Consider the following 25,911-nt stretch of genomic DNA (forward strand, 5'->3'; position numbering starts at 1 on the left):
ATCTACTGTGGAGATAGCCTGCAGAGTTCTGTAATACTATCCAGGTCTATGCCCAAACAGTTCGAGCTTCTACTTTTAAAAATCCATCTCTCCAGAAAAAGTCCCTCACTGTTTAATGCTTGTTTATAGACCCCCCCTCAGCTCCCAGCTGTGCCCTGGACACCATATGTGAATTGATTGCCCCCCATCTATTGTCAGAGTTCGTACTGTTAGGTGACCTAAACTGGAATATGCTTAACACCCCCGCCATCCTACAATCTAAACTAGATGCCCTCAATGTCACACAAATGATCAATGAACCTATCAGGTACAACCCCAAATCCGTAAACATGGGCATGCTCATAGATATCATCCTGACCAACTTGCACTCGAAATGCACCTCTGCTGTTTTAAACCAGGATCTCAGCGATCACTGCCTCAATGCCTGCGTCCGTAATGTGTCCGCGGTCAAACGACCACCACTCATCAAAGTCAAATGCTCCCTAAAACACTTCTGCACGCAGGCCTTTCTAATCGACCTGGCCCAGGTATCCTGGAAGGATATTGACCTCATCCCGTCAGTAGAGGATGCCTGGTTGTTCTTTAAAAGTGCTTTCCTCACCATCTTAAATAAGCATGCCCCTTTCAAAAAATGTAGAACTAAGAACAGATATAGCCCTTGGTTCATTCCAGACTTGACTCCCCTTGACCAGCACAAAACATCCTGTGGCGTACTGCACTTGCTTCGAATGCTGGGGGTGATTTCTTGATCCACCTCTACGCAGATGACACCATTCTGAATACATCTGGCCCTTCTTTGGACACTGTGTTAACAAACCTCCAAACGAGCTTCAATGCCATACAGCACTCCTTCCGTGGCCTCCAACTTCTCTTAAATACAAGTAAAATTAAATGCATGCTCTTTAACTGATCGCTGCCCACACCCCCCTGCCCGATTAGCATCACTACTCTTGGACGGTTCTGACTTAGAATATGTGACAACTACAAATACCTAGATGTCTGGTTAGACTATAAACTCTCCTTCCAGACTCACATTAAGCATCTCCAATCCAAAATTAAATCTAGAATCTGCTTCCTATTTCGCAACAAAGCCTCCTTCACGCATGCTGCCAAACATACCCTCGTAAAACTGACTATCCTACCTATCATTGACTTCGGCGATGTCATTTACAAAATAGCGTCCAACTCTCTACTCAGCAAATTGGATGCAGTCTATCACAGTGCCATCCATTTTATCACCAAAGCCCATATACTACCCACCACTGCGACCTGTATGCTTTCGTTGGCTGGTCCTCGCTACATATTCGTCGCCAAACCCACTGGCTCCAGGTTATCTATAAGTCTTTACTAGGTATAGCTCCACCTTATGTCAGCTCACTGGTCACCATAGTAACACCCACCCATAGCACACACTCCAGCAGGTATATTTCACTGGTCATCCCCAAAGCCAACACCTTATTTGACCTCCTTTTCTTCCAGTTCTCTGCTGCCAATGACTGGAGCGAATTGCAAAAATCACTGAAGTTGGAGACTCATATCTCCCTCACTAACTTTAAGCATCAGTTGTCAGAGCAGCTTACCGATCGCTGCAGCTGTACACAGCCCATCTGTAAATAGCCCATCCAACCAACTACCTACCGCATCCCATATTTGTTTTTCTGCTCTTTTGCACACGAGTATTTCTACTTGCACATCCTCATCTGCAAATCTATCACTCCAGTGTTAATTGCTAAATTGTAATTACTTCACCACTATTGGCCTATTTATTGCCTTACCTCCTTACTTCATTTGCACACACTGGATACAGATTTTTCTATTGTGTTGTTGACTGTGCGTTTGTTTATCCCATGTGTAAATCTGTGTTGTTGTTTTAGTCGCCCTGCTTTATCTTGGCCAGGTCGCAGTTGTAAATGAGAACTTGTTCTCAACTGGCCTACCTGGTGAAATAAATGTGAAATTAAAATATTTAAAAATTCTCCCTCTACAGGGTGACCCAGGTGAACTCGGTCTTCCGGGAGCAGTCGGCGTAAAGGTGGGTACCGAGCCTTTTACTTTACCTTGTCAAAGACTCCATTGAAAACACAGAAGTCAGATTTGAAAACATACAGGCATGGTTGTGTTCATTAGGCACCAAACAGACGGAAACAGGGAGGGGCTTCCTGAACTTTACTTGTAAAAGCTTAATAAAAAAAATATGTTGGGTTCCCTAATGAACACGACCCAGGTTTATCTTACTCACACTTCCCTAAAGAGCTACTGGGTGCGCAGGCTTTTGTTCCAAATGCCTGCACACCCAGGATCTCTCCAAGACCAGAGGTGGTGACCCTTGATGTTGTGCTGTACTAAATGAAAATTTTAAAACCATGTTAAGAATGTGGAATGGCTAAAATGAATCAATTTAGCGTGTGTGTATGAACTGTAGTGCTGACCCAATTTAGTTGATTGTTTGGTCAAAAGGCTGTTGATTAACTGAGATTTCTTTAGTCGAGGAGTAGCAAAAAATATATTATTTTCATTGTGTACATGACACCTGTCTGATTCGTGCCTGTCCATCACTCTGACACTCTGACATTGCATTAGGAGATGAGAAAACAGCCCTTGCCTTAATTGTCTAACAAAATTAAAGGAGAGAGAGAACCCCAATTTATTTAAGTCTATAATCAACAGCCTAACTGTTCAATGTGCCTGGCTTTATAAATCATCCATACAGTGTATTCAGAAAGTATTCAGATCACTTCCCTTTTTCCACATTTTGTTACGTTACAGCCTTATTCTAAAATGAGTAAAAACTTTATTTCCACCTCATCAATCTATCCCACAATACCTGATAATGACGAAGCAAAAACAGGTTTACATTTTTTGCACATTTATAAAAATAGGGAAAACATACCTATGAGACTCGAAATTGAGCTCAGCTGCATCCTGTTTCCATTGATCATCCTTGAGACGTTTCTACATCTTGATTGGAGTCCACCTGTGGTAAATCCATTTGAGTGGACTTGATTTGGAAAGGCACACACCTGTCTATATAAGGTTCCACAGTTGACAGTGCATGTCAGATTAAAACCCAACCCATGAGGTCGAAGGAATTGTCCGCAGAGATCCAGGACAGGGTTGTGTTGAGCCACAGATCTGGGGAAGGGTGCCAAAAAAATTCTGCAGCATTGAAGGTCCACAAAAACACAGTTGCCTCCATCATCCTTAAATGGAAGAAGTTTGGAACCACCAAGACTCTTCCTACAGGTGGCCAAACTGAACAATTGGGGAGAAGGGCTTGGGTCAGGGAGGTGAACAAGAACTTGATGTTCACTCTGACAGACCTCCACAGTTCCTCTGTTGAAACAGGAGAAATTTCCAGAAGCCCAACCATCTCTGTAGCACTCGACCAATCAGGCCTTTATGGTAGAGTGGCCAGATGGAAGCCACTCCTCAGTACAGAACATTTACTCAGTACTTTTTTGAAGCACCTTTGGCAGCGATTACAGCCTAGAGTATTCTTGAATATGACGCTACAAGCTTGGCACACCTGTATTTGGGGAGTTTCTCCCATTCTCTGCAGATCCTGTTAAACACTGTCAGGTTGGATGGGGCTCGTCGCTACACAGCTATTTTCAGGTCTCTCGAGATGTTCGATCAAGTTTAAATGCGGGTTCTGGCTGGGCCACTCAAGGACATTCAGAGACTTGTCCCGAAGCCACTCCTGCGTTGTCTTGGCTGTGTGCTTACGGTTGTTGTCCTGTTGGAAGGTGAACCTTCGCCCCAGTCTGAGGTCCTGAGCGCTCTGGAGCAGGTTTTCATCAAGGATGTCTGTACTTTTCTCCATTCATCTTTCCCTCAATCCGACTACTCTCCCAGTCCCTGCCCTCCCCACAGCATGATGCTGCCAACACCACGCTTCACCATAGGGATGGTGCCAGGCTTTCTCCAGACTTGACACTTGTCATTCAGGCCAAAGAGTTCAATCTTGGTTTCTTCAAACCAGATAATCTTGTTGCTCATGGTCTGAGAGTTCTTTAAGTGCCTTTTGGCAAACTCCAAGTGGGCTGTCACGTGCCTTTTTACTGAGGAGTGGCCTGATTGGCCATAAAGGCCTGATTGGTGGAGTGCTGCAGTGATGGTTGTTCTTCTGGAAGGTTCTCCCATCTCCACAGAGGAACTCTGGACAGAGCCCCAGAACCATCTGCCTGAGGGGACTTTTCTCTAGGTTAATCTCTTTGTAGGTGAGGGCTTTGTGGTGGAATGTGTGGGCATCGCAACCTTTTAGGATTTTGATCAGACCCTTCTCCCCCAATTGCTCAGTTTGGCCGTGTGGCCAGCTCTAGGAAGAGTCTTTGTGGTTCCAAACTTCTTCCATTTAAGAATGTTCTCCCGAGTGGTCTAAGACACTGCGTCTCAGTGCAAGAGATTGGGAGTCCCATTGGGTGGCACACATTTGGCCCGGCGTTGTTTGGTTTTCGCCAGGGTAGGCCGTCATTGTAAATAAGAATTTGTTCTTAACTGACTTGCCTAATTAATTAAAGGTTAACACAAAAAAAGACATATACAGTGCCTTGCGAAAGTATTCGGCCCCCTTGAACTTTGCGACCTTTTGCCACATTTCAGACTTCAAACATAAAGATATAAAACTGTACTTTTTTTGTGAAGAATCAACAACAAGTGGAACACAATCATGAAGTGGAACGACATTTAATGTATATTTCAAACAAATCAAAAACTGAAAAATTGGGCGTGCAAAATTATTCAGCCCCTTAAGTTAATAATCTGTAGCACCACCTTTCGCTGCGATTACAGCTGTAAGTCGCTTGGGGTATGTCTCTATCAGTTTTGCACATCGAGAGACTGAAATTTTTTCCCATTCCTCCTTGCAAAACAGCTCGAGCTCAGTGAGGTTGGATGGAGAGCATTTGTGAACAGCAGTTTTCAGTTCTTTCCACAGATTCTCGGTTGGATTCAGGTCTGGACTTTGACTTGGCCATTCTAACACCTGGATATGTTTATTTTTGAACCATTCCATTGTAGATTTTGCTTTATGTTTTGGATCATTGTCTTGTTGGAAGACAAATCTCCGTCCCAGTCTCAGGTCTTTTGCAGACTCCATCAGGTTTTCTTCCAGAATGTTCCTATATTTCGCTCCATCCATCTTCCCATCAATTTTAACCATCTTCCCTGTCCCTGCTGAAGAAAAGCAGGCCCAAACCATGATGCTGCCACCACCATGTTTGACAGTGGGGATGGTGTGTTCAGGGTGATGAGCTGTGTTGCTTTTACGCCAAACATAACGTTTTGCATTGTTGCCAAAAAGTTCAATTTTGGTTTCATCTGACCAGAGCACCTTCTTCCACATGTTTGGTGTGTCTCCCAGGTGGCTTGTGGCAAACTTTAAACAACACTTTTTATGGATATCTTTAAGAAATGGCTTTCTTCTTGCCACTCTTCCATAAAGGCCAGATTTGTGCAATATACGACTGATTGTTGTCCTATGGACAGAGTCTCCCACCTCAGCTGTAGATATCTGCAGTTCATCCAGAGTGATCATGGGCCTCTTGGCTGCATCTCTGATCAGTCTTCTCCTTGTATGAGCTGAAAGTTTAGAGGGACGGCCAGGTCTTGGTAGATTTGCAGTGGTCTGATACTCCTTCCATTTCAATATTATTGCTTGCACAGTGCTCCTTGGGATGTTTAAAGCTTGGGAAATCTTTTTGTATCCAAATCCGGCTTTAAACTTCTTCACAACAGTATCTCGGACCTGCCTGGTGTGCTCCTTGTTCTTCATGATGCGCTCTGCGCTTTTAACGGACCTCTGAGATTATCACAGTGCAGGTGCATTTATACGGAGACTTGATTACACACAGGTGGATTGTATTTATCATCATTAGTCATTTAGGTCAACATTGGATCATTCAGAGATCCTCACTGAACTTCTGGAGAGAGTTTGCTGCACTGAAAGTAAAGGGGCTGAATAATTTTGCACGCCTAATTTTTCAGTTTTTGATTTGTTAAAAAAGTTTGAAATATCCAATAAATGTCGTTCCACTTCATGATTGTGTCCCACTTGTTGTTGATTCTTCACAAAAAAATACAGTTTTATATCTTTATGTTTGAAGCCTGAAATGTGGCAAAAGGTCGCAAAGTTCAAGGGGGCCGAATACTTTCGCAAGGCACTGTATAATATGACGGAGCCCACTGTGTGCTTGGGGATCTTCAATGGTGGAGACAGTTTTTGGCACCCTTCCCCAGATCTGTGCCTTGACACAATCCTGTCTCTGAGCTCTATGGACAATTCCTTCGACCTCATGTCTTGGTTTTGACATGCACTGACATGCACTGTCAACTTTGGGACCTTATATAGACAGGTGTGTGCCTTTCCAAATAATGTCCAATCAATTGAATCTACCACAAGTGGAATCCAATCAAGTTGTAGAAACATCTCAAGGATGATCAATGGAAAAAGGATACACCTGAGCTCAATTTTGAGTTTCATAGCAAAGTGTCTGAATACTTAAGTAAAGTATTTCTGGTTTTATATTTAATACATTTGCACAAATTTCTAAAAACCTGTTTTCGCTTTGTTATTATGGGTATTGTGTTAAGATTGTTGAGGATTTGATCCATTGTTGAATAAGGCTGTAACGTAACAAAATGTACATACAGGGAAGGGGTCTGACTACTTTCAGAATGCACTCTGTATCTTCAGAAGTAAGACAAATCCTGTTTGTGTAGCCTACTGATTGGATAAACAATTTCACAAATTTGGCTGTTTTTAATATTTGCTATGATAAAGGGTTTACTTTTTTTAACAGCTTCTCTGTTATTATTTACACTTTATTTTGTGTTATTTACACTGTTCAAGTTGTCCAAAAATATATATTTATAATCATATTAACACTCCTTTTTCCTTCTTGTTCTTATTATTAGAATTATTCTTATTTAACCACCATCGTGCTGTAGGCCTAGAACCGCATCCAGTTTATTTCTAAATACCGTCACTTATTTAGGCCTATATTTCAGTATTTATATAGGCTACTGTATCAATCAATCATTCATTTGTTCATGTCATCACACAGCGTATGAGTAATTCATGATTTGAGATGCAATCAAGCATTTTAGTTTTAAAATAAAATAACAAAGCGACCTTGAATAGGCTAATTAGCGTAAACAATAAATAAACATGACATAAACATGACATGACTTACATGACAGCAATTGTGTTCACAAATATATGCAACTGTTTTTAGTCTGCTGAAATAAAGACTTTCCAAAAAAAAGGCATTACAACAGGCTCTCTGGTACGCGTATAATTTATTTTGCGTTGTTTACATTGTTCCAAATGGTCAGAAGAATTATATTGCAATCGAACAGCACCTGTTTTTCCATTTTTCTGACACATGCGTTATGGTGATCGGAGTATATAACCAATTTATTGATGTGACTATGATACGCTATAGGTCAGGGCCTATTGGTCACGTGCATGCGATACATACATGTGTCACTAAAGAGAGCAAGGATTTCGGGTGATTTCAGTAACAGAACTTTCAGTCAGAAATCGCTGTAATTATATTGCAGCTTCAGCAACATGGACAGCGCAATAAACACTGTCGATGTTCTGCTCTGGTCGCCTGAGCAGGGAAGAAAGACAACGGGTGCTAGTCACACAGTCACTCGCTGTAAAAATAAATAAAAATACACAGCACAGCAAGTCTGAGCCCAGCCCGGCACAAATCAATTGTAGTCGGACTCGCTGTAGTCATTTGTGTGTCTTAATTATTTAATCAAACAGTTATCTTAAAGCGTCAGACAAACTCAGTGCATATAGTTGTCTATATATAGTGTCTATATATGGAAAAATGCACATTTGACATTTTTGACAAATCGATTGGTTGAAAGAACAGACAACTTTTTCTGACTAAGGTTTTGTTGTCTGGGACAGTCCTAATGATCTCTAATTCATGTTTCAGGCTAGGGGACTATTTCAACTGTCGTATGACTGTATCTGCAGTTGGTCAGTTTATCCTAATGTTGCTTAGATTGCCCTACAATGTGATTAATACCTATGTGAAGTGTGTCCTACTAGTACACTCTTAGAAAAGAAGGTGCTATCTAGAACCTAAAAGGGTTGTTTGGCTGTCCCCATAAGAGAACCCATTTTATAAATATGTATTTATTTCCACAGAGGGTTCTACATGGAACTCAAAAGGTTTCTACCGTGAACCAAAAAGGGTTCTACCTGGAACTAAAAATAGTTATCTATGGGGACAGCCGAAGAACCCTTTTTGAACACTTTTTTTCAAAGAGTGTAGTGTGTGGATTGAATGGCTCATCAATATGATAATGACTGTTTTTTAATCTTGACCTTCATCCTATTCGACAGGGCGCACAGGGATTGACTGGTATCCCTGGTCAGCCTGGACTGGGCGGATTGGCTGGCCTTCCTGGACCAATGGGACCAGTGGGACAACCCGGGCCACCAGGACCCCCCGGACCAAGCTATCACGCTGGCTTTGTGAGTCCCCATGAGAGATGGGTTTCCTTATCTCAATGGTCTTTACGATGCATGATTACTAATGCCCAATGTTAAAACTGAGTGTTTCTTAGTATCACAAGAATCTCACTAGCTTGTCAAACGAGCTGTAAACATTACCCAGTGTTAAACGATTGCTGCATCAACATTCATATTTACATTTTATTTATCAGTTTTAGTTCAACAATAGTTTTTGGTAGTGATGCACCGATATGACATTTTCGGCCGATACCGATTACCAATATTTTTCTTGGCAAAACAAACAATGCCGATAACCGATATTCAAAATTTTAGCTGCCTTTTAAGCATTCTAGTACAGTTAAATAGTTAACACACACGGACGCAGCGGTCTAAGGCACTATATCTCAGTGTAAGAGGCATCACTACAGTCCCTGGTTCAAATCCAGGCTGTGATTGGTAGTCTCATAGGGCGGCGCACAATTGGCCCGGCGTCGTCCGGATTTGGTCGTGGTAGGCCATCATTTTAAATCAGAAATTGTTCTTAACTGACTTGCCTAGTTAAAGAAAGGTTACACACACACACAAACAAACAAACACTGACCAAAAAGTTATTTTATTGACATTTATGTATGTCCCATTTACCAGTAAAACATAATCTAAACCTATTTCTTGAATTGACTTGCTGTGCTGTAAATTGCTGTGCTGTAAACCAACGGGTCATTTGTTCCGTTGTTTCTTTTCTGGATTTTGATAACTAGAGGGTATAGTCCTAATTCTGCTTTACATGCATTGTTTGGAGTTTTGCGTTGTATATTTTTGCAGAATTCCAATTCGGTGTTTGTCCAATTTTGTGAATTATTGGTTGGTGAGTAGACCACAGACCTCACAACCATAGAGAAATGGGTTCTTTAACTGGTTTAAATATTTTTAACCAGATCGTAATTGGAACGTTGCGTTTTATTTTCCTTTTGATGGCATAGAAGGCTCTACTTGCCTTGTCTCTTAGATCTTTCACAGCCTTGTGGAAGTTACCTGTGGTGTTGATGTTTAGGTTGGGGTAGATATAATTATTTGTATGCTCTAGGGCAACAGTGTCTAGATAGAATTTGTATTTGTTGTCCTGGCAGATCATTTTTTGGGGCTTACTGAGATTCACTATCAGAGCCCAAGTGTGACAGAATCTGTGCAGAAGACGTAGGTGCCACTGTAGACCCACCATGGTTGGGACAGAAGCACCAGATCATCAACAAACAGTAGACATTTGATTTCATAGTCCAGTTGGGTGAGGCTGGGTGCTGCAGACTGATCTAGTGCCCTCGACAATTCATTGATATACATGTTGACATGAGTGGGGCTCAAGCTGTGTCCCTGTCTCACCCCGCGGCCCTAAGGAAATAAATGAGTGTTTTTGCCAATATTAACCACACACTTGTTGTTTGTGGACATTCATTTTATAATGTCATATGTTTTGCATCCAACACAGATTTCCATCAATTTGTATAGAAAACCTTCATGCCAAATTGAGTAAAAAGCTCCTTTAAAATCAACAAAGCATGAGATGATGATGATTTTGTTTTGGTTTGTTTGTCAATTGGTGTGCAGGGTGTATACGTGGTCTGTATTTTGGTAAGAAGGACACTGAGGACATTTTGGAGTTTGCTGTTGATACTGCAGACATTTTTTTTAGATTATTGTTAATTATTGGGGTCAAATTTGTCTCCACTTTTGTGGATTGGGGTGATATTGGGGAAGATCCTAGAGTTGAGGATAATTTTGTGAAGGTTTGTTTTTGTTCTTGGTTCTTTGTTATATGGCCAAAAAAGTTGGAGAAGTGGTTTATCCATACAAATACATTTTTGGAAAGGTAGCTCGTTTGTTTAGTGTGTTCCAAATTTCCCAGAATGGATTTGATTCTATGGATTCTTCAATCACATTGAGCTGCTTTCTGACATGCTGATCCTTAATTTTTCTTTGTGTGTTTTTGGAATGTTTTAGTTTTTCCTCATAGTGAAGGCGTAAACTAAGATTTTCTGGGTCTGTGTTTTTGGTTGGACATTTCTAAGGTTTTTGCATTCTTCATCAAACCATGTCTCATTCTTAGATTTTATGCTTGAATAAAATGGTTATATGTTAGCTGATAGTCAAATATATTGTTCATGATTCCTCAAAGTGAGTAAAGAAATGGTTTAATTTGTCTGGGAGCAAGACGTTGATATCCGCGACGGGGCTGGTTTTCGTTTTGACTGTAGACCCTGCCACGTACATCTCGTGTTTGAGCCGTTAAATTGCGACTCTACTTTGTCTTTATACTGACGCTTTGCTTGTTTGATTGCTTTGCGGAGGGAAATGTTTCCAGTCACATTGCCAAAATTAAAAGTGGTGGTTCGCGGTTTCAGTTTTGCGCAAATGCTGACATCAATCCACAGTTTCTGGTTAGGGAAGGTTTTAATAGTCACAGGGGGTACAACATCACTGATGCTCTTGCTAATTAACTCGCTCACCTATTCACTGTATACATCAATGTTGTTGTTTGAGGCTACCTGGAACATATCCCATTCCACGTGATAGAAGCAATCTTCAGACTAGCATTGGATAGACCTCACGGGCGTTTCCTGTTTTAGTTTCTGTCTATAGGCTGGGAGCAAAAAAATAGAGTTGTGACACATTTTCTGAAGGGAGGGCAGGGGAGGGCTTTGTATGCATCGCGGAAGTTAGAGAAGCAATGGTCCAGAAGGCTACCAGCTCGTGTCGCTCATTTGATATGCTGATATAATTTAGGAAGCCTTGTTCTCAGATTATATTTGTTAAAATTCCCAGCTACAATAAATGCAGCCGCAGGATGTATGGTTTCCAGTTTACATAGAGTCCAGTGAAGTTCTTTCAGGGCCGTCAAGGTATCTGCTTTAGCGGTGATATGCACGGCTGTGACTATAATAGAAGAGAATTCTCTTGGTAGTTAATGTGGTCGGCATTTGATTGTAAGTAATTCTAGGTCAGGTGAACAAAATGACTTGAGTTCCTCTATGTTGTTATGATTAAACCATGAGTCGTTAATCATAAGGCATACAGCCCCGCCCTTCTTACCAGAGATATTGTTTATTCTGTCGGCGCGATGCGTGAAGGAACCGGGTGGCTGTACCGACTCTGACAACATATCCCGAGTGAGCCGTGTTTCCGTGAAACAGAGAATGTTTCAATCTCTAATGTCTCTGGAAGGCAACTCGTGCCCTAATTGCGTTCACCTTGTTGTCTAGAGATTGGACATTGGCAAGTAATATGTTCGGAAGCGGTGGATGGTGTGCTCGCCTTCTAAGTCAGACCAGTAGGCTGCTCCACTTCCAAATATATGTACGATAAGTTGACTCTCTTTGTCTCTCTTTATCGTTCCCCACCCCCTTTCCATTGTGTAACAAGCCGTCACACGTCAGTCCACGAGGTGTCTTTTATCTCATGTAAGTGTGTATGGGTATTCTGTGTTATTATTGAGTTAGTTAGTAAATAAATAATTAAGCTTATTTGTGTATTGCTGATTCATCAATGAGGTTAGGGTTCTTGCAGATATCAAGGAGTATGCGACATTCAGAAGAGACTGATATGAGGTAATAATAATTAATAATTGACTGTTATTGATGTACAAGATCCCTATATATCTCTAGAGTTTAAGTCGGGAGATAGTAACTCGTTAAACAACTTTTCCCGTGGTGCCCTAAATTGCTAATGAGTTAAGTGTTACATGATTCATTTAATCGAGTAACAATTAAACATTGTTAGTTGATAAAATAAATAACAGTGATCAGATTAATGATTGTCACGACACATCAAACCATAAACTTAATGCATAATCTATATATGGAAAAATACATGCTTAAAAATTTTGGCAAAAAAACAAGACAACAAGACAACAGTCCTACTCTCTCATGAGTTGTTCATTGTCGGACCTTAGCTTTCTCACTTCCTTCAGCACTCTCCCCTCCTCCTTCAGCTGGGCTGTTTTTCCCTATCCCTCCTGTTGGAATTTTGTCACCACTGTCCAGAGTGCAGACATTACTCTCCATCTTCTGCTCTCTGGGTCTGGTTGAGGGGGGGTTGTTGTGCTGGTATGTTGGGGTCTGTACTGTCTGTAATGTGTTGAATTGCTGTTTGAGCTCTACCAGCTCGATCTCCAGCTGGGTGAATTTATCCCTAATATTAATGCAGGAGCAGTGCTGTGGGTGCTGACTCTCCTATTGGGGTTGCTTCTGTCTGAGGAGGGGGTGTTATCTGTCTTATTCGTGATGGGGGGTCGTCACCAGGGGTGAGATTCTCATACTGTGCTCTCTCTCTTTGATCCTGTAAAAGTCCTGCTAAAAAGGTTTGAGGTTTCCATTCACCATTACCATTCCAGACTTGTACAGGTTGACACAGGCTGTCTCGATGTCCTCAATGTGCAGTATTCTGAGTTTCCACCCTGGGTTAACTTCTTGCGTCGAGCCATCCCGGATCCAGGATCGTGAATACAGCCTCAAGCTCATTACCATAACGCAACGTTAACTGTTCATGAAAATCGCAAATGAAATGAAATAAATATGCTAGCTCTCAAGATTAGCCTTTTGTTAACAACACTGTCATCTCAGATTTTCAAAAATATTATTCTCAACCATAGCAAAACAAGCATTTGTGTAACAGCATTTAGCGTTAGCATAGCATTTAGCATTAACATTCAGCAGGCAACATTTTCACAAAAAACAGAAAACCATTCAAATAAAATCATTTACCTTTGAAGAACTTCGGATGTTTTCAATGAGGAGACTCTCAGTTAGATAGCAAATGTTCAGTTTTTCCTGAAAGATTATTTGTTTAGGAGAAATCGCTCCATTTTGTGCGTCACGTTTATCTACTAAAAAAAACTGTATTCAGGATTGTGTAAATCTATCCGCAAGCTCATTAGCATAACACAACGTTAACTATTCATGAAAATCACAAATTAAATTAAATCAATATGCTAGCTCGCAAGCTTAGCCTTTTGTTAACAACACTGTCATCTCAGATTTTCAAAAATATGCTTCTCAACCATAGCAAAACAAGCATTTGTGTAACAGTATTGATAGCTATTGATAGCTAGTGTTAGCATTTAGCGTTAGCATTCAGCAGGCAACATTTTCACAAAAACCAGAAAAACATTCAAATAAAATCATTTAATTTTGAAGAACTTCGGATGTTTTCAATGAGGAGACTCTCAGTTAGATAGCAAATGTTCCGTTTTTCCTGAAAGATTATTTGTGCAGGAGAAATCGGTCCGTTTTCTGCGTCATGTTTGGCTACAAAATAAAAACGAAAATTCATTCGTCAAAACGCCAAAGTTTTTTCCAAATTAACTCCATAATATCGACTGAAACATGGTAAACGTTGTTTAGAATCAATCCTCAACTTGTTTTTCACATATCTCTTCGATGATATATCGTTCGTGGAAGTGTGCGTTCTCCTCTGAATCTCAATGGAAAATGTCTCCAGTTGAAGATTACGCAACAATTTAGACAAAGGACACCGGGCGGACCCCTGGCAAATGTAGTCTCTTATGGCCAATCTTCCAATGATATGCCTACAAATACGTCACAATGCTGCAGACACCTTGGACAAACGGCAGAGAGCTTAGGCTCGTTCATGGGACATACACAGCCATATAAGGAGTCAACGGAAAACAGAGTCTCAAAAATTCTGCTAATTCCCTGTTTGAGGTTTCATCTTGGTTTCGCCTATAGCATGAGTTCTGTGGCACTCACAGATAATATCTTTGCAGTTTTGGAAACGTCAGAGTGTTTTCTTTCCAAAGCTGCCAATTATATGCATAGTCGAGCATCTTTTCGTGACAAAATATTGCGCTTAAAACGGGCACGTTTTTTTATCCAATAATGAAATACTTCCCCTAGAGTCTCAAGAGGTTAATACCCTTTCTCTTGACAGAGGGTTAGTGTGCTCTTATTGTCCTGTGCCATGCCAGGGGCTCGTCTGTGTGGAAGATGAGGTTGCTTACGTTCCGATTCTTGTAACAGTCAGCGAATTGTGTCTCTGGAGGGGCTTAATCTTTGTACTTTTTACGTGCATGATAATTTTTTTATGTGGGGAACTGCACATTGATGGCCTCTGCATAAGCGTGTGAGGCCTCTTCATTTGGGTTGGGATTGTGTTCAGCTGGCATTGTTATATTCAAGGGCATTCACACCTCTCACTTAGCACCTCAATGAAAATGGACGTTGCTGCCAGGATGTCTGTCCGGTCCTAACTTAGCATTTGAGTCTTCATATAGTAAGGTATCTTATTAAAGTAATATATCTAGAGATTATTGTAACATCTTTCTCTTACTTCTTGGCCTTGGAAGTAGCTCTCAGTTGTAGGTTTGGTGGCTTTTTCTGCTGGTTGTTGTTTTGCTGGGTGGCCCTTGGCAATTTTTGGTAATAATATTTTTGTCCAAATTCAAGGTTGTTCGCTTGAATTTTCTCTTTGGATTGAAGGTTCTGTTGTAAAGGGCAGTTTCCTGAGTAAGTCCATGTGAAAAAATCCAGGTTTATCACACAAATTTCTGGAAAAAGTTAATGAGCTCATGACCTCTGTCTCCTTCCTTCCAATCCTTATGTGTGAAGGATGACATGGAAGGCTCTGGTGTGGGAGTGGCCAATGGGGTTCCTGGAACCCGAGGGCCAGACGGACGACAGGTGGGTGTCCTCTGCAGCTGGAATTCAATTTTAGCTGCAATATATACTGTATGTTTTGATTCTGCCATTTTAATATATTCTCTCACTGATTCCACTTTATTCTGTTCACTTTCAGGGTACTACTGGCATCCCTGGCCTACCGGTATGAGCTTTACTTTGGTATAATTTCATCAAGAAAAAATACAAATCATTAAATAAAAAGTTTAGACACCAATACAATGCAATCCATCTAAATATTCTAACATGAATTCCTTGTGTGATCAGTTTCAATTTAACTTGTGGTCTGTATTTCACTCGTTAGGGAAAGCCTGGTTTCCCTGGTCCTCCTGGCGAGATGGGAAATGAAGGACTACAAGGAAGAGATGGCCGACCAGGGTTGGACGGTTTCCCTGGACCTAATGTATGTCAGAACCTGCTTCCCTCCACCCACCTCACAATATCTAAATAAGGTTTCTGAGCCATGTAGTTAGCGTTAGCTAGCTATCTGGGAACACCAATTCAGGTCGGTCCTGGATACCTGCTTGTTGTGCCGGTTTTTCTCCTCCAGACTGAAGGTCATGATTAGCTGATTACATGTGACTGGTTTGTGGTGCAACTGGGCTGAAAAGCAAGTCAGCTCAGAGAAGGAACTGAAATTGAATTTATGGACATCCTTTTTCTAAATAATGGACTTTTTCTCAGAAATGTATGTTTTTCTGTTTGGTTCCCCTTTCATTTTCCAGGGACAAAAGGGGGACAGAGGAGAAAGAGTGAGTTTTTCACATTTTCCTAGAATTAAAATGTAATTCAAGGGACATAATAAAAGGACAATTACATGCCTAAAGCAAGACATTTTAATACAGATATTGTGTACCAAAAATGGAACTAGCTACCAGGAAATCAATGTGTTTAGCAATTAACCATCAGGCGGATGAGAAAATCTCTGACCCTCTGTCAGTTATTAGGGGCAACTTCCACCTAGTCCCATGAAAAGTATGGATTCTGTGCCAGCATTTTTTTGTCACTAAACGCTGATGTTCTATTCGGTCTGTTTTTTAGGGCGAAACTGGTCGCGATGGAAATGGACAGCCTGGACCACCAGGCCCACCCGGCCCACCAGGACAAATAATCTACCAGACCTCCAGCAGCGTAAGGCCTACTCCCGAAACAACCCCTATAGCCCCTACCCACCTAGACACTAGCCCCTCTAGTCCCTACACCTCTAGAACCTACGCCTCTAGACCCTCACCCCTCTAGACCCTACCCCTCTTGCCCCATTCCCTCTAGAAATGTGTTATTATCTGAAAGGCTTGGATATTATCTGAAAGGCTTGGGCTCCCGAGTGGTGCAGCAGTCTAAGTTACTGCATCTCAGTGCAAGAGGCATCACTATAGTACCTGGTTCGAATCCAGGCTGTATCACATCTGGCCGTGATTGGAAGTCTCATAGGACGGCGCACTATTGGCCCAGCGTTGTCGGGGTTTGGCCGTAATAAGCCGTCATTGTAAATAAGAATTTGTTCTTAACTGACTTGCCTAGTTAAATAAAGGCTAAATAAAAAATGTTAAAATAAAAAAAGTTGCGGCAATATGTTACAACTACAAAATTCCTGGCATATCTATTGGCAAGGTTTAGCTTCTAGCATATTGCTTATTTCTATCTGACTATTTTGTATCTACATGAAGTGCCTAGGGGTGTGGGTTAGGGGTCTGGAAATAAACATACCCATCCTTCTGCATGATCATCTTTAGCACTTCTGTATCTCCACCTCCAACATGGATGGTTGAGTGTGCATTGATATTAAGTTGTTTAGTTTCTCTCTTTGCAGTATGATGGTGTCGTTGGAGGAGCTGGGCCCCAGGTAGGTGATTTGTCCTGTTTGAAAACTCTGTTACCATTTATGTGGTTCCAAGTTACTCCACTCACTTTTGATACGACTAAGTGTTTAATTGATGAACTAGGTCATTTATTTTCCAAACTTGATTGCTCAGTTGCAGTAATTATTAGGGCTGTCAAACGATTTAAATATGTAAATCGATTAATCGCATGATTTTCTGTAGTACATTTGAGAATTTGCTCAAATTTGGTGCTAAAGAAAGATTTTTCCATTGGAAAAAGCAGTGCATTGAGTTACAGGCTTACTATCCTTTGATTGTAAGAGACGGAAACACAAAATAATCTGTATCAGAAACAAAATAATCCCAAATTTTTAAGTAGGCCAATCAATGTTCACAAACACATACTGTTAAAGCTTCAGGCATTCTAAATGAGTGTTCTCCCAATTTCTGATTGAAGGGTTGACTACAGGAAAACAATTACTTGCTCTAAGGATACAAAGAACATTCGAACCTGTCTAACAATGTTATGAATTCCACAGAAAACAATAACAACAGGTCCCTCAGGTCTGAGTTCCTGCAATACAGCTATTAGATCTAGCCTAGGCTACTTCAACATGAACTGGTCCCAAGCTACTACTACTAGAATTTGAATAATTTGCTTAAAACCTTTGACATGAAAACTACAACAAAAACAGTAGCTAAATGGAATGGATGTCCTGTTCTGATTTACAATCCTTGTGGGAAGTTATAGGTATATCAATAGGCATTCAGCCATGGCATTATAAACATTAGTTTGGTTAGATAGCATAAGCATAAATATCTAGCTACTTCTGTACAAATATGTTTTTTCTGTTATCTAAACAAACGCCTGGGAATGTGTTTACATTTACATTACATTTAAGTCATTTAGCAGACGCTCTTATCCAGAGCTTATGGTTTAACTTTCTGTACGTTGTCCTTGAAAATTGTTGCTCAAAGCTGTGCACGTAATTTGTGTTTAAGAGACTGTAAGCACTACATAACAGCAGCTGCCACCGACTGCAGTGTCCATGTGTCCATTTTTTTTACAGCAGAACATTTTATATGCATTATTAACGTGTAAAGAACATTGGCCTTGGTAATGTTATTAACATGTTAACTTTGACAGCCCTAGTCATTATGCTTGATGTAATTTCGTCAATGTTTGAAATCCAACCAGCGACTCAATCAAAAGCCACAATTAAAAAGGAGCCAATGACTATAAACTTGAAACTAGTGGTGGGCACCAATATTGATAATTCGATTTGATATTGATATGAGCGAGGCATATGTTGATATCGATTTATCCTTGCTGGTGGCCTACACTATTATGTAAAAGAGTATACATGTGCCAGACACAAAATCCTCTCGCAGGCTCTCAACTAAGAAGCATACTTAACTGGCTGATGATGGGCCATCAACGGGCGTTACATTGTATTCAAACTGGTTGGGTAGGTTCCCAGATCATTCGCACTTTCCCTAATGGGCAATCAGCTGGAAGTTGTCTAGACACTAAAGCTGTGAAATGGGAGTGTACACAGTTTCAATGTTATTTATTCAAGCCAATATATTGGTTTCTGGAAAAAAGCAGCTGATATTGATATAGATTTTCCATATCGGTGCACATCACTACTTAAAACCTTGGGTCATAGTCATTCACTCATTACACTTTGGAAGTGTAGCTTCTATAACAAAGGTTAGGCTACACATCTACGGAGATGGCAGTAACCTTCTGTTTCTATTTGTTGTATCTAATTCATATATAACGCTATCGCTGGCATAGTGCAGTTTCTCTGAACACCCCGCAGAGGCTGAGTTTGCCCCCCTCCCACGCTTCCTACCGTTAGGGTATCAGATCACACTCCTTCAGTGGCCTCCAACTGCTCTTAAATGCTAGTAAAACGCATGTTCTTCAACCGATCACTGCCCGCACCTGCCCGTCACTACTCTGGACAGTTCTGACTTAGAATATGTTGACAACTATAAATACCTACGTGTCTGGATAGTCTGTAAACTCTCCTTCCAGACTCACATTAAGCATCTCCAATCCAAAGTTAAATCTTGAATCGGCTTCCTAATTCGCAACAAAGCCTCCTTCACTCATGCTGTCAAACTTACCCTCGTAAAACGGACTATCCTACCAATCCTTGACTTCGGCGATGTCATTTCTAAAATAGTCTCCAACACTCTACTCGGCAAATTGGATGCAGTCTATCACAGTCCCATCCGTTTTGTCACCAAAGCCCCATATACACATATACACCCCATATACACCACTGCGACCTGTATGCTCTGTATTTCACCAAATAGGGCTATCTTCTGTATACCACCCCTACCTTGTCACAGCACAACTGATTGGCTCAAATCCATTAATAAGGAAAGAAATTCCACAAATTAACTCTGAAATGCATTCCAGGTGACTCATGAAGCTGGATGAGAGAATGCCGAGAATGCCAAGAGTGTGCAAAGATGTCATCAAGGCAAAGGATGGCTACTTTGAAGAATATAAAATATATTTTGATTTGTTTAACACTTTTTGTGCTTACTACATGATTCCAAATGTGGATAAGAGCGTCTGCTAAATGACTTAAATGTAAATGTAAATGTTATTAGTTTTGATGTCTTCACTATTATTCTACAATGTAGAAAAACGTCAAACTAAAGAAAAACCCTGGAATGAGTAGGTGTGACCAACTCTTGACTGGTACCGTTTATTAGGCGAAAGCTACATTTACACAACCCACTTTTAAGAAATACCATTTGAAGTAGTTTTCCCAATGGCCTTGGTCATTTTCATAACTAACATTATTCATTCATCAAGATATTTTATTAATGTTCCCATAGGAAACAAATGTTTTTTTGTTGCAAAAACCTATTGAGAGCATATAATGCAATGAAATCATGGTAATGATTCATGTCCTTTTGAGTTGAGTTGATTGGAAAACTATTTTGTAGGGGGAGATAGTGCAATCCTTTACAATACCACTAAATATTGATTTGACTTAATGGGTGTACATCCCTACCAAATATTTGGAACGATGTGTGGCCTTACTTTTTAACCAGTCATGAAAAATGGATAAATCATTTTAACAGATTTTATGTTGTCTCTCCTTTTCTTTTCTGTAGGGTGAAACTGGTCTACCTGGCCAAGCTGGATTCCCTGTAAGCATTGATTTTCCTAATGTTATCCTACAGGTCACTTAACTTTGTCTTGCTACAGTTATCCTACAGTTCTTCTAACGTTGTGTTCTAACACATGTGGATGTCATAGTGTGGTGGATATTTGCCCTGAAGTACTAAAGAAATCAAAAATGTGTGCTAGTTTGATGTGTGATAAACAGCTAATTTTCAACTTTGTTGTATTTTCTAAAAGGGTCCTATTGGATCAAAGGGCGACAAGGGAGACCCAGGACAGCCCGGTTATGGAATCAAGGTCAGTGATGTGACCGCACAGCAACATAGCCCTATCATTAGTGCTACAGTGCACCACTATGTAAGGACTATTCCCAGCAAGTGTTTCTTCTGTGGGGGTTAACAAGTTAACAGATTGTCTTTATATGTGTCTCTTCTCAGGGCGAGAAGGGCGAGCCTGGCTTAATCATTGGGCCTGATGGGAGTCCTTTGTACCTGCGAGAATTGTCGGGTGAGAAGGTGAGTGTCTCACTATTGACTTCTGTTTGCCTCTATCTTATCTGTCTGTTGGCCCCATTAAACACCAACTTCGTCTTCTATAGGGAGACAGAGGACCTGCCGGACCCGTCGGGCCTCCTGTAAGTACTTTTAGGCTCATTACTTTACATTACGTTCTTACTATTTGAAGCTGCCTTAAATTAAACTGACTCAGCGATATGACGTGGTCACGAGTTTCAAGTTTTATTAGTCGTATGACCAGGTTACACATAAGAATAAAAAGTAAATGGCTTGGTAGAATAGAAAAGTATAGTAGCAGCAGTTGTGATTTGTGTGTAGTATGAGTGTGGATGTGTGTGTTTGGGTGGGTGTGTTCATGTGTACTAAGGTGCAGAGAGTCAGTGCAGTTGGTCAGTCCATTTCAAGTGTTCAGAAGACTGATGGCTTGTGGATAGAAACTGTCTCTGAGCCTGTTGGTCTGAGACCAGATGCTCCTATACTGTCTGCCAAACTGTAAGGGAGTGAACAGTTAGTGACTGGGATGTGTGGGGTCCTTGATGATGCTGCGGGACTTCTTCAGGCACCATTTTGTGTAGATGTCCTGAATGGATGGGAGCACGGTCGCATTGAGCGACAGTAGGGCAAGAGATATTGTCAAGAGAGAGTGTGAGGCAAGAGTCTGCACTTGTCAGCACCAGCACAGATACTGTTACTGCATCTTTGCATCTTTGCATGTGCACGACAGTTCACGTCTCTCTTCTGCAAGGGGATAGCTGCATGACAGAAAATGCTGACATGTGCAACCACTCGCTTCATGCAGTCTTTAATTTGTATCGGAAGTAGCCCTGTTCCTCGTGGTAAACACATATTGCTGAGTCTACCTTAAATAAATTGAGCTGCCATGTATATCAATAGCTATGTTTCCATTAACTTGTCTAGTGATTTTATTGTCAACATTTTAAAAGTTTGCATAGAAAATGGATTCAGCAATTTCCTGCTAGGGTGCATTTCAATTGAACTATCTTGTGTCGATAAAAACAGCTGGATGTAATGATGTCACACCTAAAACGGCAAATAGCGGCAAATTGCACATTAATAAATTGCCGACAGACTGTATGCCCTCCCACATTATTTTAATGTCTCAGGTATAGCCTGCGAAAGCCAGCATGTATAAAATGCAATAATTTAATTTTATAAACCAGGTAGTTTGGCTCCTGGATGCTGAATGGTTGAAGTCTGTGGTATATCAGACATTATAAACATGGTGGTTCGAGCCCTGAATGCTGATTGGCTGACAGCCGTGGTATATCAGACCGTATACCACGGTATGACAAAACATGTATTTTTACTGCACTAATTACGTTGGTAACCAGTTTATAATAGCAATAAGGCACCTCGGGTTTGTGGGATATGGCCAGTATGCCACAGCTAAGGGCTGTATCCAGGCACTCCATGTTATGCCGTGCTTAAAAACAGCCCTTAGCCGTAGTATAGTGGCAGTGCTTTATTGCTTAATTATACCATGGCATTGTTGAATAGTAATTTCTGATTGGCTTGAAGGGCATTCTAGAGCGTGCGTTATTTCCCTATATGGTAGAATTCAGTGGCTATAGTACATTCTTATAGCCATATTTTAATTCCTTATAACTGGAACTTCCATCAGGAGCTCGCCAGATACTAGTCTTTGTTAGCCACGGCTAGCGGTCCTCTTCTTTTCCCCCCCCCCGGAATCAGCCAGCCTTAGCTCGGACAATCACCTGCCAGTCTGCACAGCGTGATATCAACCCAGAACATATCGGACTGCTTCTCTCTACCATATCACTGGATTTCTGCCGCTCTGGATCTTTAGACTGGATCATTACTAGCTAGCTGCTACTGGTAGCTAACGCCTCTGTCCCGAAGCCAACATCAGCTAGCCTTGAGCTAGCCTCGAGTTAGGCCCATATACCAACTAATTCTAGGACTACAATACCTCCTTTGCCAATTGGCCTGGACCCTTTATTGTCGACATGGAGCCCTGCCAATCCATCACGACTGGACTGCCGACGTGAACGCCCAATATGGTCTCAACGGGCTATTCTGTTACGATATCGCCGCAGGACCATCTACTGGCCCCGGCACGCTAGCTTTTCTGAACGCTGTGTCCCCTGCTCGCCCATCGTAGTAATGACTACTGAACAGCACCCTGACTCACCGATTGCTGCTATTTTGACCCTATGATCACTCGGCTACACAGCTGATGCCCCCTGGACTGGTTCAATAACACGGTACCTCATTTGGTTTACCTGTCAGCCCCAGCCTTGAACTCAGGTCCTGTAAGTACCTAACTGACCTGCTCTGCCCATTCATTGCCATTTACCCGTTGTTGTCTTAGCTCTCCTGATCAACACATGTGATTGCTTTATGCCTCTCTCTAATGTCAATATGCCTTGTCTACTGCAGTCTTGGCTAGTTTTAGTTTTATTTCACTGTAGAGCCAAAAGTCACACTCAAAATGCCTTGAGATAGCTTTTTCATCCCACCCCACACACATGCTAAGTCTTCACCTAGGGTAATTGATGCCTCCAGAGATGAAACCTCTCATCATTGTCACGCAATGCATAGGTTTACCTTCACTGTACTCACATCCTACCTTACCCTTGTCTGTACATTATGCCTTGAATCTATTCTGTCATGCCCAGAAATCTGCTCCTTTTATTCTCTGTCCCCAACGCACTAGACGACCAGTTCTTATAGCCTTTAGCCGTACCCTTATCCTCCTCCTCCTCCTCTATTCCTCTGGTGATGTAGAGGTTAACTCAGGCCCTGTATCCCCCAGTTCCACTCCTATTCCCCAGGCGCTCTCATTTGTTGACTTCCATAACCGTACAAGCCTTGGTTTCATTCATGTTAACATCAGAAGCCTCCTCCCAGAAGTTTTCTTTCCACTGCTAGCACCCTCCGCCAACTCTGATGTCCTAGCCGTGTCTGAATCCAGGCTTAGGAAGACCACAAAAAAACTGAAATTTCCATACCTAACTATAACATTTTCCAACAAGTTAGAACTGCCAAAGGGGGCGGAGTTGCAATCAACTGCAGAGATAGCCTGCCGAGTTCTGTCTTACTATCCAGGTCTGTGCCCAAACAATTTGAGCTTCTACTTTTAAAAATCCACCTTTCCAGAAACAAGTCTCTCACTGTTGCCACTTGCTGTAGACCACCTTCTGCCCCAGCTGTGCCCTGGACACCATATGCGAATTGATTGCCCCCCATCTATCTTCAGAGCTCGTGCTGTTAGGTGACCTAAACTGGGATATCTGATCACTGAAGGTGGAGAGTCATATCTCCCACACTAACTTTAAGCATCAGCGGTCAAAGCAGCTTACAGATCATTGCACCTGTACATAGCACATCTGTAAATAGCCCACCCAACTACCTCATCCCCATATTGTTATATATATATTTTTTTGTTCCTTTGCACCCCAGTATCTCTACTTGCACATTCATCTGTTCATGTTTGAGCTAAATATAAAAACATTATTGGCATTGTTGAATTCGATTTCCATAATAGCGAGATAGGACTGATGGTTTGGTTAGCTAAATTAGCAAGTTTGTGTCACGCGGGACTAGGTGTGTGTGCAGGAATCAGACGCAGAGAGAGAGTAACGGAGTAAAGTGCTTTACGATTGCACACCAAACTGATAAGCCCAATACAATACAGGGGGCGCAGGACACTATACCAGACAACCCAAAATCAAAGGGTGTCCAGTATAGAAAATAAAATACACCTCCACCTAATATGTACACACGTAACAAAAGACAATCCCGCACAAAACAAGGGCGTGTCAAACTACTACATATAGGGAAGCTAATTAAACCAAAAAACACACAGGTCAAACTAATAAGACAAAACCAACACACAAACGAAAAAGGGATCGGTAGCGGCTAGTAGGACGGTGACGACGACCACCGAGTCTGTCTGTTTGGTTACCAAGGAAACTACTGTAGCTATCTATTAAACTTGCTAGCTACTTCAGTGGATGTTAAACACAGTTGAACAAATGTGTTCAAATATAGCCATGGTAGAAGAGGGGCTCTATGCATTCTCTGGAAAATAATGCAGTTCCGTGGAAGGTTAGTTCCACACACCTTCCATGTCATTTATTATAGTTCCATGAACACATAACCCTTCGTTGAGTATCCCTTACATATTTGCCATATTCTAATAATTGTCATGCATCAACGTGAAACTCCTGTAGATATGAAATAATTGGATGGTGAAACTTGCCAGCCAACCAGAAAAGCAAGATGAAACAATTCAGGCATTGAAAGTCAGGACATTCCTTGTCCTGCAAAGAAGCATTATTTTTGTAGTTGAAAAAAACAGATTTTGCATGCAATTCAGGAATTTAGAATAATATGTGGAGCTTAATTATTACTCGGTGACATCACATACCTTGAAAATGATTTGACAATCATCATTTAAAAAAACACAAAACAAAACAAAAATCCACCCCTGTCGAACGGATAAAAAGGTTTCTAGTGAATGTGTTTTTGTCACATATGATTGATGTGTTGTTTGTGCAGGGGCAGTATGGACCTTCTGGGATAAAGGGTGAATTTGGAATGCCTGGAAGACCTGTAAGTACTGGAGCTAAATTTCTAACTTTACAATTACTGCCCCTAGAGTCTTAAGAGGTTGTCCCCCCAACAATTTTTTTGATTTAAAAAACACAAATATGTATGTATATATATATATATATATACACATATATATATATATATATATATATATACACACACATATATATATATATACACATATATATATATATATATATATACACATATATATATATATATATACACATATATATACATATATATATATACATATATATATATATATACACATATATACACATATATATATATATACACATATATATATGTATATATATATATATATGTATATATATATATATATATATATATATATATATATATATATATATATATATATATATATATATATATATATATATATATATATATATATATATACAGTGGGGCAAAAAAGTATTTAGTCAGCCACCAATTCATCATAGGTACACTTCAACTATAACATATAAAATGAGAAAAGAAAATCCTGAAAATCACATTGTAGGATTTTTTTATGAATTTATTTGCAAATTATGGTGGAAAATAAGTATTTGGTCAATAACAAAAGTTTATCTCAATACTTTGTTATATACCCTTTGTTGGCAATGACAGAGGTCAAATGTTTTCTGTAAGTCTT

The 25,911-nt window shown here is 40.7% G+C and overlaps 1 pseudogene across 1 annotated transcript in view; it reads left to right on the forward strand.

Annotated features, from left to right (window-relative positions):
• LOC124041126 overlaps positions 1-25,911 on the forward strand; it is an 82,735-nt pseudogene that overhangs the window by 42,638 nt on the left and 14,186 nt on the right. Inside the window, exons 15-27 of the transcript XR_006839852.1 lie at positions 1,988-2,032; positions 8,369-8,500; positions 15,097-15,168; positions 15,284-15,310; positions 15,470-15,568; positions 15,891-15,917; positions 16,207-16,296; positions 16,976-17,008; positions 20,130-20,165; positions 20,377-20,436; positions 20,577-20,654; positions 20,738-20,773; positions 25,200-25,253. The product of XR_006839852.1 is annotated as a collagen alpha-1(XVIII) chain-like (transcript). The remainder of the gene's footprint in view (positions 1-1,987; positions 2,033-8,368; positions 8,501-15,096; positions 15,169-15,283; positions 15,311-15,469; positions 15,569-15,890; positions 15,918-16,206; positions 16,297-16,975; positions 17,009-20,129; positions 20,166-20,376; positions 20,437-20,576; positions 20,655-20,737; positions 20,774-25,199; positions 25,254-25,911) is intronic.

This window comes from Oncorhynchus gorbuscha, linkage group LG01 (assembly GCF_021184085.1).
Source record: "Oncorhynchus gorbuscha isolate QuinsamMale2020 ecotype Even-year linkage group LG01, OgorEven_v1.0, whole genome shotgun sequence".
In the NCBI taxonomy this organism is placed as follows: domain Eukaryota; kingdom Metazoa; phylum Chordata; class Actinopteri; order Salmoniformes; family Salmonidae; genus Oncorhynchus; species Oncorhynchus gorbuscha.